Genomic DNA, 9,509 nt, shown 5'->3' with positions numbered 1-9,509 from the left:
CGAGAAGAGTCAACAGCAGCCTGCTCTGTGCCAGATAGCTATATATGCAACATGTAAATCATTGTGGATATCCTGAGTCCATTAAAACCAGAAAGGCCAGTGCTTCTTGTTGCCTTATCTTTAATCATCAGTCTCACAACAAGGAAGTGGAAAGGTGCTGTATGAAATACAGGTTTAAAACCCCTGGGTGTGTAGCCCTCACCCACACCATTACTGCTGCAGCAATGGGAGAGGACTTCCAGTAAGGAGTGTCTTACCTCCTTAAAGCGTGACTTTATATGAAAATTCTAGCGATGGCATAGAATTTGATCTGGTCAGCATTTAGGCAAATACATGTTCCTGCTCACATAAACAGCCCAATTAGATGCAGTGCTTCAATGCTTGCAGAACTGGCAGTATGTTTTGTAACGACAGTTTGCCAAAGAAATAAGGAACTTGGAAGTAAATGTTTCCTGCCTTGTGCACAGAAGTAATCTCATTGAATTCACCTCTGCATAAAGCAAGAAGGATGTGGCATAATCTTCAAAGTGTGCCAAGCTCTTGTTTGCACTGGGTGCCTTTTAGTAAGTAGTAGCCTAAAAGCAATACAGAAATCAATAGAAAGAACGTGTAACGACTCATTTAATTTCTGGAGCCATTTTAAATTTTTACGTGGAGAAGATCTGTATAGATCTTCATCATGGTGATTGATTTCTTTTCAAAGAAAGAAGCTTTGTGGCTCATATCTTGTGTGTTCTGTCTCTACTGACAATGTGGCTGTTATCTAAGAAGTGTATCTAGTACAGTTAACTATATATATATAGAGAGAGAGAGAGGATGGTAACAGTCCAAAAAGATATAGGCACAGAACCAGCTGTAGAGAGCACCAGCAAAGCCTCCTTCAGACATTCTAACCTGCACTTGCATATGGCATTTTGGCATGGAGCAACAAAATTGTCAAAGAAACTCAACGAAGGTTCACACTACTGAATGCTTTGCACAGCTGTGCAGCTGCAAACATGCTGCTTCAAAAAGCCAAGTTGCACGCTGTGTCAAGTGTTTTAACTTCCTTGGTTTGTAATGCTCATCTTTATGCCTTTACCTATGGTACATTAACACTTTAACAGATATTACCTGACTTAAGGAATAATTTGAACAATGTGATTTTTTGAACAGTACATCTGACATAATAAAGTATTCTAGTTTTCTGTCCATCTGTGTACCTGAACATCCTCAGATAACCTTAGATGAACACAAACACATCAAATACAAACACCAACACGTAGGTTTTATGGCTTTTTTCTGTGCTCTAGGCTCATTTATTGTATGTAATAATGTGTCCTTGCAGGAAAGACAGGAAAACTAGAGATGTGAATGGAGAATTGATCCTTGGCATTCTAATTAAAAACCCTGATTCCCTATTTTAGAATTGCTTTCTCAGAGCTCCAAATGTTAGACTGTGCTGGCCAATTTCCAGCAGACCTTAAGGAGCTCAGTCTCCTGTCCCATGGATGAAACCGGGTGAGGATGGGTCCTGCGAGCGGGGCAGTCCCTTCTTGGAGAAGTGCGTGGCAGGGCAGTGGGGAGCGCATGGCTACTTGTGCCCGCGCTCAGCCCACAGCGGCTATCGCTGGCATTTAGGAGTGTGTTGTGCAGGCATTGGCAGTGCTGCACTTCTCAGTGTCCTAACCTTGTGCAGTCATCCTCAGCCCCGACACTAGTCACAGTTGCAATATCCCAAATATTGCTGCTGCCTTGATAGTCTCTCCCATAACCGAACAGGCAGGATTAGATCCTTCCAACGTCATCTAGCACCTCGGTCGCTAGAGCATGGTAGAGGCAAGGGCTGCAGGCCGGTCCCCAGCCGTGTTAACAGGGGTGGTTAGCAATGACCAGCCCTCTGCATGGCAGTTCGCGGTGTCTGAGCACGAGCAGAGGGCGAGAGGTACTGGGGAAGGCATGGGAGGCGGCGGGGTTTGTGGGAGACAGACATCGCCCCAAGATGAAGAGCTGGGTAAGGCAAAATTGCAGAGGATTCTCAACGGCTCCCTCCATACCCCTGGAATCCACAGTGGTTTTGTAATTCCCTTCAGTGGCGCAAGAGCTTCCTGCTTGGATTTTCTTTGTCAGTTAAGCCAGGTGAGTGCAGCAACCTGAGGATCAGTTAGGAAAAGAAGATTACATGACGATACTGACTACCGAAACTCTTCCTTGTTCCTTTTCTCCTTCAGCCAAGGAACTTGGCAAGATCCAACAGCCTCTGGGCCCATGCAGCCCCCTCTCATTGCACAATCTATCAGCAGCAGGTACTGCCCGTAGCTGGACTGTTTGCAAGCCGCATGCAATTCAGGAAGCCCAGATTTGCCCCTGCTGTCGCATTAGGTGTTGGCAAGTGTTGGTTTTAAGTTGCAAATGCTGTATAACTGTGCAGATTATTATGTTTGCGTTTTGAAGGCAGCATACAGGCTGAGGACTAGGTGCAGTCATCTCCCTGAAGATTTCTTCATTATTTCTTCCTGATAAGAACGGGCTAGAAACTATTTTAGGGAAGGGGACATGGCTCTTTTTTTTCTAACTTTCAGGATTTTTGTGCTGGAGGCAAACTGCCGAAGAGGTTGACTGTATTCTACTTTGAATATCAATACCAATAAATTAAGCAAAAGAAAGTGTGTGTCGGTTAGTCTTTGTGCATGTCATAGTTGCAAAACTAGTTCAGTTGGGTACTTCAAAGGAGGATTTTTATCCTAGTCTCAGTTTGGTAGGCTAGGTGTTGAGCGTAGAGCTATAGTTATTAAATGGACAAAGAGAGTAACAAGAAACTGTGTGTAAGGTCTCAAAAATGGTAGTCTGTTGAATTTCGTTACTCAGTGATATTTGACTGCTTCTTCATAGTCTCCAAAAAGATTTATTTAGCAGTTCAGACCAAACTTTGCAAAGCCAAAAGCCGCTGTATAAATTAATAATGATTGCAATTATTTATAATTTTTAACAGTAGTAAAAGCCAATGCCGGGGGAGGAGGCCTTAAAACGCAAAGAAGAAATTATAAATCAGTTTAAAACATAATGCAACAAAGGGGAAAATGGAGCTGGGTACAACAAGAACTTGACCTAGCTGCTCAGCCTAACAGCAGAAATTTTTACTTTAGGACATCTATGCATATTTTGTTAACAGAGACTCATAAACTGAGATTGAGGTATGAAATAGAAAGGGGAACTAAGGAGAGATTTTCATGAAGAAAAAACCCAGAGACAGTCAGACAGAGACTGAGGGCAGCTGCAGGAAGAGAAAACCGTGATGTGAGGGTAGCAGCCCAGCAGCAACGAGCGTGAGATGCAGCAGAGGCTGAGTTCCTGGAGGGGAGCTGGCTCGCACTTGACTGGGAGGTCAGAACACCAGCCTTGAGCTAAATGTAATGAACAGGGTCGACAAGGTCAGGTTTAGAGCCAAGGAGAACACTTTTAAGAGCTGCTTTATAGATTAAATGGCAGTGGGGAGCCAAAGGGAAAGAAGTTTCAGTAGTCATGGTAGTAGATTGTGGGAATTTATACTTGCAGTTTGGTTACCAGAACAGCAGAAAGAGAGCAGGTCTTAAAGTCTTTTAGAGAAAAAAATATTTTGTGTGTTGTTATTTCTTCATATTCTGCCTATAGCAATGGGTAAGTGTTTAGGATAAAATCTCTCTGGCTGTGCTAGGGTAGAAATACTGCACTGGTTGTGACATAGGACTGTTTTGAATAGAAAACAGGAAATTAATCTCTGATTGAGATCTGTTTCTTATCACTCTTGTCCTACTTTGAAGTTCTTACATCCAAAGTATTTTCCCTGCAAGCACAAAATTGTTTTCATAGTAATAACTCCCCTCCCTTCCTCCCTTCTGGAAATTAGCTGTTGATTCTTTTGCATATACTGTCTGAAGAAAACGCCTGGAGCTGAGGCGGGAGCTATCCACGTCAGGGTCTGGAGGGTCCATCTGTGTGGCAGCATGGGGGCACCGGGGAGTGTAATGAAACCTGCCCACGCTGCCTGGTCCGGGACGAAGGAGAGGTCAGATGCCACTGAGCTGCCAGATGTCTGGCTAAGTGGGGGGGATGAATGCTGGCTGTGCATCCCCAGCGCATTAATGGCCCATGCATTAATGGCAGCTGAGGGTATAAAATAGACTCTTATCAGCAGGAAGGACTAGAGCAGGCTATAGTTCCCAAAGGCAGAGGAAGGAGGATTGCTAGCCAGAGAGCCGCAGTCAGGCTGTGCTGTCCCGGTGACACCCTTTGGGTGCATGCATTTCAGAGTGACTACGTCTCTCTTTTGTCTTCTGCACTTAGCTGCGGGAACAGGGCCACTATAAAACTTAGCAGCGGCAGGAGTGCATTTGCATCCACAGCACACAAGCAGCAGGGCGATGAGTGTGCACTTAATACAGTGGCTGTATAGAATAACAAGAGATTGCTCTGTTATTTGCCAGAGTACCCTGCACAATGCCAGGGAAAAGGAGTGGGGTGGGAGTATGTCCATGGAAGAAGTGAATATGAGTGATCAGCATGCACATATCCACAACAAACAAGAGGACACTTCTTAAACTGGAACAGAATATGCAGCAAAAGTAGCCAAAGAAGCAGAATAGCACCTGCTCACAGCTGGCCACAGGCAGACCTGTGAAAGTGGACTACGAGAAAGACAGTGGTTATAGTGGCATTACAGAGTTTCCTTAGGAGGAAGCATCTCCTCCTTATTAGAGGAATCAAGAGCTTGGCCCTCAGGGGACAGGGGTAAGGCTACCTGTTTAAAACCCTGTTTTTCAGTATGCACTCCAGGACCTGCTCGTGCACCTGGATGGGCTGCTCTGCACAGCTGATGTGGAGACATATCAGCAGAGGGAGTTCTCATCTCTTATCTTTAAATGAATTTCCCCACAAAGAAGAAGCTGCATGAAATGACGTGTTTTTTTCCACTAGTTTGGTGAGAAGAAAACGCCTGGCTTTGCCTCTTTACCTGGCCTTCCCCTGACACATCAGCAGATCTAAGACCTGAATGAAAGGTCTGGAGGAAAGGCAAAGGCCTGGGACTTGCGGTAATGTTGGGGAGGTCAAGTCCTTTTTCACAGTGCGTATCTGAGATGGATCTAACAATACTGTTGGGGGAGAAATGTCCTGCTCGTACTTCTCATTGGCTTCAGTGCTTGAGGTTCATGTCCCTGTTATATTTGTCCATTTTTGTACAAAGAACTGCACCTTGTCTTAATCCTCTTGTAATCCCCAGTTTTAGTACCCTCCTCCCTTATATGAGGAGACTGGTACCTGTGTATGTGATTTGCATGTGTGTATATGCAAACACATCTTATACATAAAAAGTCTAGACAACAGCAGTATTGTCATCTTGTCATATACTAGGCTTGATAAGGTTACTTTCAAGGGGTTTTTACAGTGAAGCAGTAGCATTTTTAGGGCTTTATATCTGGAGTAGCAAATCTGGGAGCTGAAGAATACATCTGCAGGGACCCAGTACTGTTCTAATGTTTCTGCTTCTCACAGCAGGAATTTTTATTGGAAATCACTCATTAAAGTTGATTCAGTGAGATACGGTGCAGTACTACAATTCTCTGGTGAATTAAATACATCCTCACTGTGCTACAAAATAAATATTTCACATGGAAAATACTTTCTGAGCAATAACCATTTGGCAGACATGTACTATCCAGAATAAAGTTGGGGAAAATTTGCTGGTGCCCACGACAGGGTAGCAGTGATTATATGAAAAATTTCATGCTGGAAGTTTATAAATCACTTCAATAGTTGTCGGGTGTGCTGTTTGATGTTGTACACTTCTACAACATAGACATAAAGAAAAAACACAGCATTTTTGTGTTTAGCTTGTCCTAGAAGAAGCTCTGAAAGCTATGGTTGTTAATAAAATGCCTAGATTACGGTACATGCTGCATGTGTGCTTGCGTATTCATATATAGGTAATTCTTGAATGTCTTGAGCCATCAGGTGAGACTTGGAGGAGCCGGTCACAAAATAATAGCTCGTGAAGCTCTGACACTGTGTAGCTGCACTTGTGAGCGTGGAGCGCAACTCAGGGTCTGAACTCTGAAAGTGCCTCCGTGGGCTTCTTTCTCCACAGCACAAGCTAGCCCTTACCTCAGCTGTGTAGGGCTGGTGCTCTCGCTAGGGCATAAGCACAGACCCGAAGGCTTCCTGCTGCCAGATGCAGGTTTCTCATGTAAGAGTAGTGGTTGTGTTCAAAGTTGGCTTAATCAGAATGTGACGCTATCAGGCTGTGTTTGACAAAAGTACGTTTCAACAAAACCATGCTAATGGAAGTTACACAAGGGAACGCTGAAGACGTAAAACCAGATGGCTCTGGCAGAGCAAAGCATGTGTTCAAGACACTTTTTCAGCGTATCATTGTTGGGTTAAGCCGCTCCAAGATGGAGTTGCCACTGAAAAGGGCGATTATGCCTTGCTCCCAGGTACATGTTCTGGCTACCTTTTTCCTACCAAAACTAGGAATTGTTTGGCAAGTCAGATCAGCTTGTTGATGTGGTTGAAAACTGTGCCTTCTCGAGAGAAATACTGGCCGTCAGTAAGATCAGAGGGCTGACACGTCTCGTGGCTGAGGGATCACTACCACTAGCGCAAACGCGCGGCAGGCTCGAGCAGCTGGATGTCACGGGACTGCTCCTGTTAACAGCAACAGGGCCTAAGATCCGCTCAGGGTGACACTGAAACCGTACCCTCACTTGGGATCTCCCCTTGGTTCAGCTCAGTGCTGCTCCTGTCTCTTGGGGGCATAAACAATGTTTTTGCTTGGGAGTTCCCGGCAAAAACAGCTCCTGACCTCTCTCAGGAGGACTCTCTTTTGGGATGCAAAAGTCTTAAGAAGCCACAGGTGCAATTTACGCCTCTGTGTTTCCTAAGTGATTTGGATGTGACTGTTATTAATTGAATCCTTCTTTTTTCCTTTCAGCTACAGCTGGGGACATTTGCAGGCTGGCTTCAAGTCCTCTGAAGGTACTAGTAGTCTTTATGGAAATATTAGCCAACTGGTACAGCTACAGACAGAGTTAAATCCTCATTATTGAGGGAAAATAAATAAGGGAAAATAAATTAATATTAGATCTCCCCTCTCACAGCAGCCCTCACAGCCTACACCTCTATTTAAAATGATCTTAGTACCTGTTTTTGTGGGGCTGGTGTCTTGCTCTTGTGACCTCTGCCTGCCTGGTCTCAGAGAGTTACTATGGACATCTATCACATAAAGATTGCTTTGCTTACCCTGTGGTGAAGTGAACACCATTGAACAAAAATAACCCTGTCTCTGCCTTGGTTACAGTATGAAGCAGTTTCTCTTTGTTCACTATAGCCAAGCTTGTAGAAAACATTAAGTTTTATATTACTAGCTTTTCTTTGTGCCTGAAACAGCTTGGGAAAGAAGGGATTTCGTGGCCTTCTAAAAGCTGTACTCGGAATAGTTGTCAGAAGTAAACTGATTCATAATCAATATTGCCAGGAAGGCATGCTTGATGCAAAGGAAGTATGTGGGCAGAGGAGTGAAATAAGCCCGTTAAAGGAACTAACAGCAGCCTCCATATATAGAAGTTGGTGGTGATAAATACCAGTAAAATAAAATTTAAATAGATGATAAAAATGAAATATATGATTCTGGTGACTGATATGTGATTCTTTTTCTTTTCTTTACTTACCTCCCTTCCCTACTGTAAGGTACCTAAATAAGACCTAGATTGTATGATGGAAGCTGTTGTCACTTGAGAAAAGACTAGAGGCGTCTCCACAGAAGGAGAAAACTGTTGCACTGCTGAATGTTGTATCCCCTATATTTTTGACATCTAATGTAGTAGTGGAATGGAGTTTGTACCCTTGGCTTTCTCTTCAGTGCTTGAGGTGAGCTGTGTGCTAAGGAGTGGGGCTCATAAAGGCCATCATTCGTAAGTTCTCAGTACGGGACTACACAAGTGAGAAATGGGAAAAAAACAAGTACCAAGGTTAGTCTGTCCTTTCAGGCAGGTGGCTTCCTGTCTTTCACTGGACCTCTAAGGCACTATCTGCCTTTCCTGACCCCTTTTCATAAAACAGCCCTAACGTAAATCAACGTTGGTTTTTTATTTAAAAGACTCAGGGAAATTTAAAAGTATCCTTTATTCAACCAGCTGTTACCCCCTAGTGTTACAGCACAGTGCTATACTACAGCACATAAACAACTGAAACCCATTCCCTGCTAGTGTCAGGAAGACTGGCAGTGCTTTAGCAGAAGCATGGGAACTGAAACATCAGTTGGATGGCTCTTGGGAAACAGGTTGGGGAGGGAAAGCGAAAGGAAAGGAAAGAGAAGAGTGAGTCAAGGAAGCCAGAGGGACAGAGGAGATTGGCAGAGTGACAAATACCTCTTCTCAGCATCAGTCTCCACTTTTACTAAGAAACTTTCCCCAAACCTGTATGTTCCTCAACTTCAGAAAACCCTTCAAATCAAGAGTCAAATTGCATATATCCTAAAAATGATGTTAATTTTCAAGATGCACCAAAAAATGAGCCTAAGACAATTTTAATAGATTAAATCCCTGGGGGAAAAAAAAATTGCTTATGTTTTTACTTTGGGGTTTTACACTATTCTCTGCCAGGTTAGTATATGACATCTGCTAACAAAATTATCTTTTAAATAACCTCCAGATCCACAAGCCTACAAAGCAAGTTCTGCAATAAAGAGACTGTAGGCCTTCACTAGTATCAATATGCAAAGCAGTCATGACCAGCCAGCTGCATAATCCCCCAGGTCAGACTCAGGGCTGTGTCCATCCCTCATACTGTGCCGAGTTCATCGAGGCCTGGGCAGTGACACCTGGCTGTGGCGAGATGTTGTGTCCTCAGGAGTTGCAAAGGAACTTTGTAAAATATTAATCAGTGAGCTTGGAAAGTATTGCCATTCTCATTTTACAGGTGGAGAAATGGATGCAGAGAGGTTAAGTGGTTTATCGAAGGTCTTAGAGGAAGTAGGTGGCAGAGCTGAGAGTGTAGTTCAGGAAGACTAAGTCTCATGACCTTGATTTAAGTGACATTTTCTTTGGAAGGCATCTCATTATTCACATCTGCTTTTTTGTATAACAGAGATACTTAATTCCAGTTACAGGAAAGGACAACTGTAAGAAACGGTCAATTATGAGAATAAGCCTAAATCACTAATAAAATAGAGGAGGATGTTTACTGCTGAGAGGAGTACAATGTTGAGTACATGCTCCCAACTTGAGCATGAACGCTATCAGTTCTAACTTCTGCAAACAGACTTAGTTAAATTGGCAATTGGCACAAGGGATCCTCTGCTGCATTTCCAGATATGGGCTTAGTTTCCCCAGGGCTGTCTTCCGTACATTCATGTTTTAAACCATATAAACCATGACTTCCTGAAAATAAAAATAGCTTTGTTAAACTTAGACTTTCAGCAAACTACGTCAGATTACATGAGGCAGGAAAAGTATTTCTTTGCATAATAAAACTTTCTGGCTAGTAATAAGACATTT

This window comes from Mycteria americana, chromosome Z (assembly GCF_035582795.1).
Source record: "Mycteria americana isolate JAX WOST 10 ecotype Jacksonville Zoo and Gardens chromosome Z, USCA_MyAme_1.0, whole genome shotgun sequence".
Taxonomy (NCBI): domain Eukaryota; kingdom Metazoa; phylum Chordata; class Aves; order Ciconiiformes; family Ciconiidae; genus Mycteria; species Mycteria americana.
Note: the sequence above shows the minus strand (reverse complement) of the source record.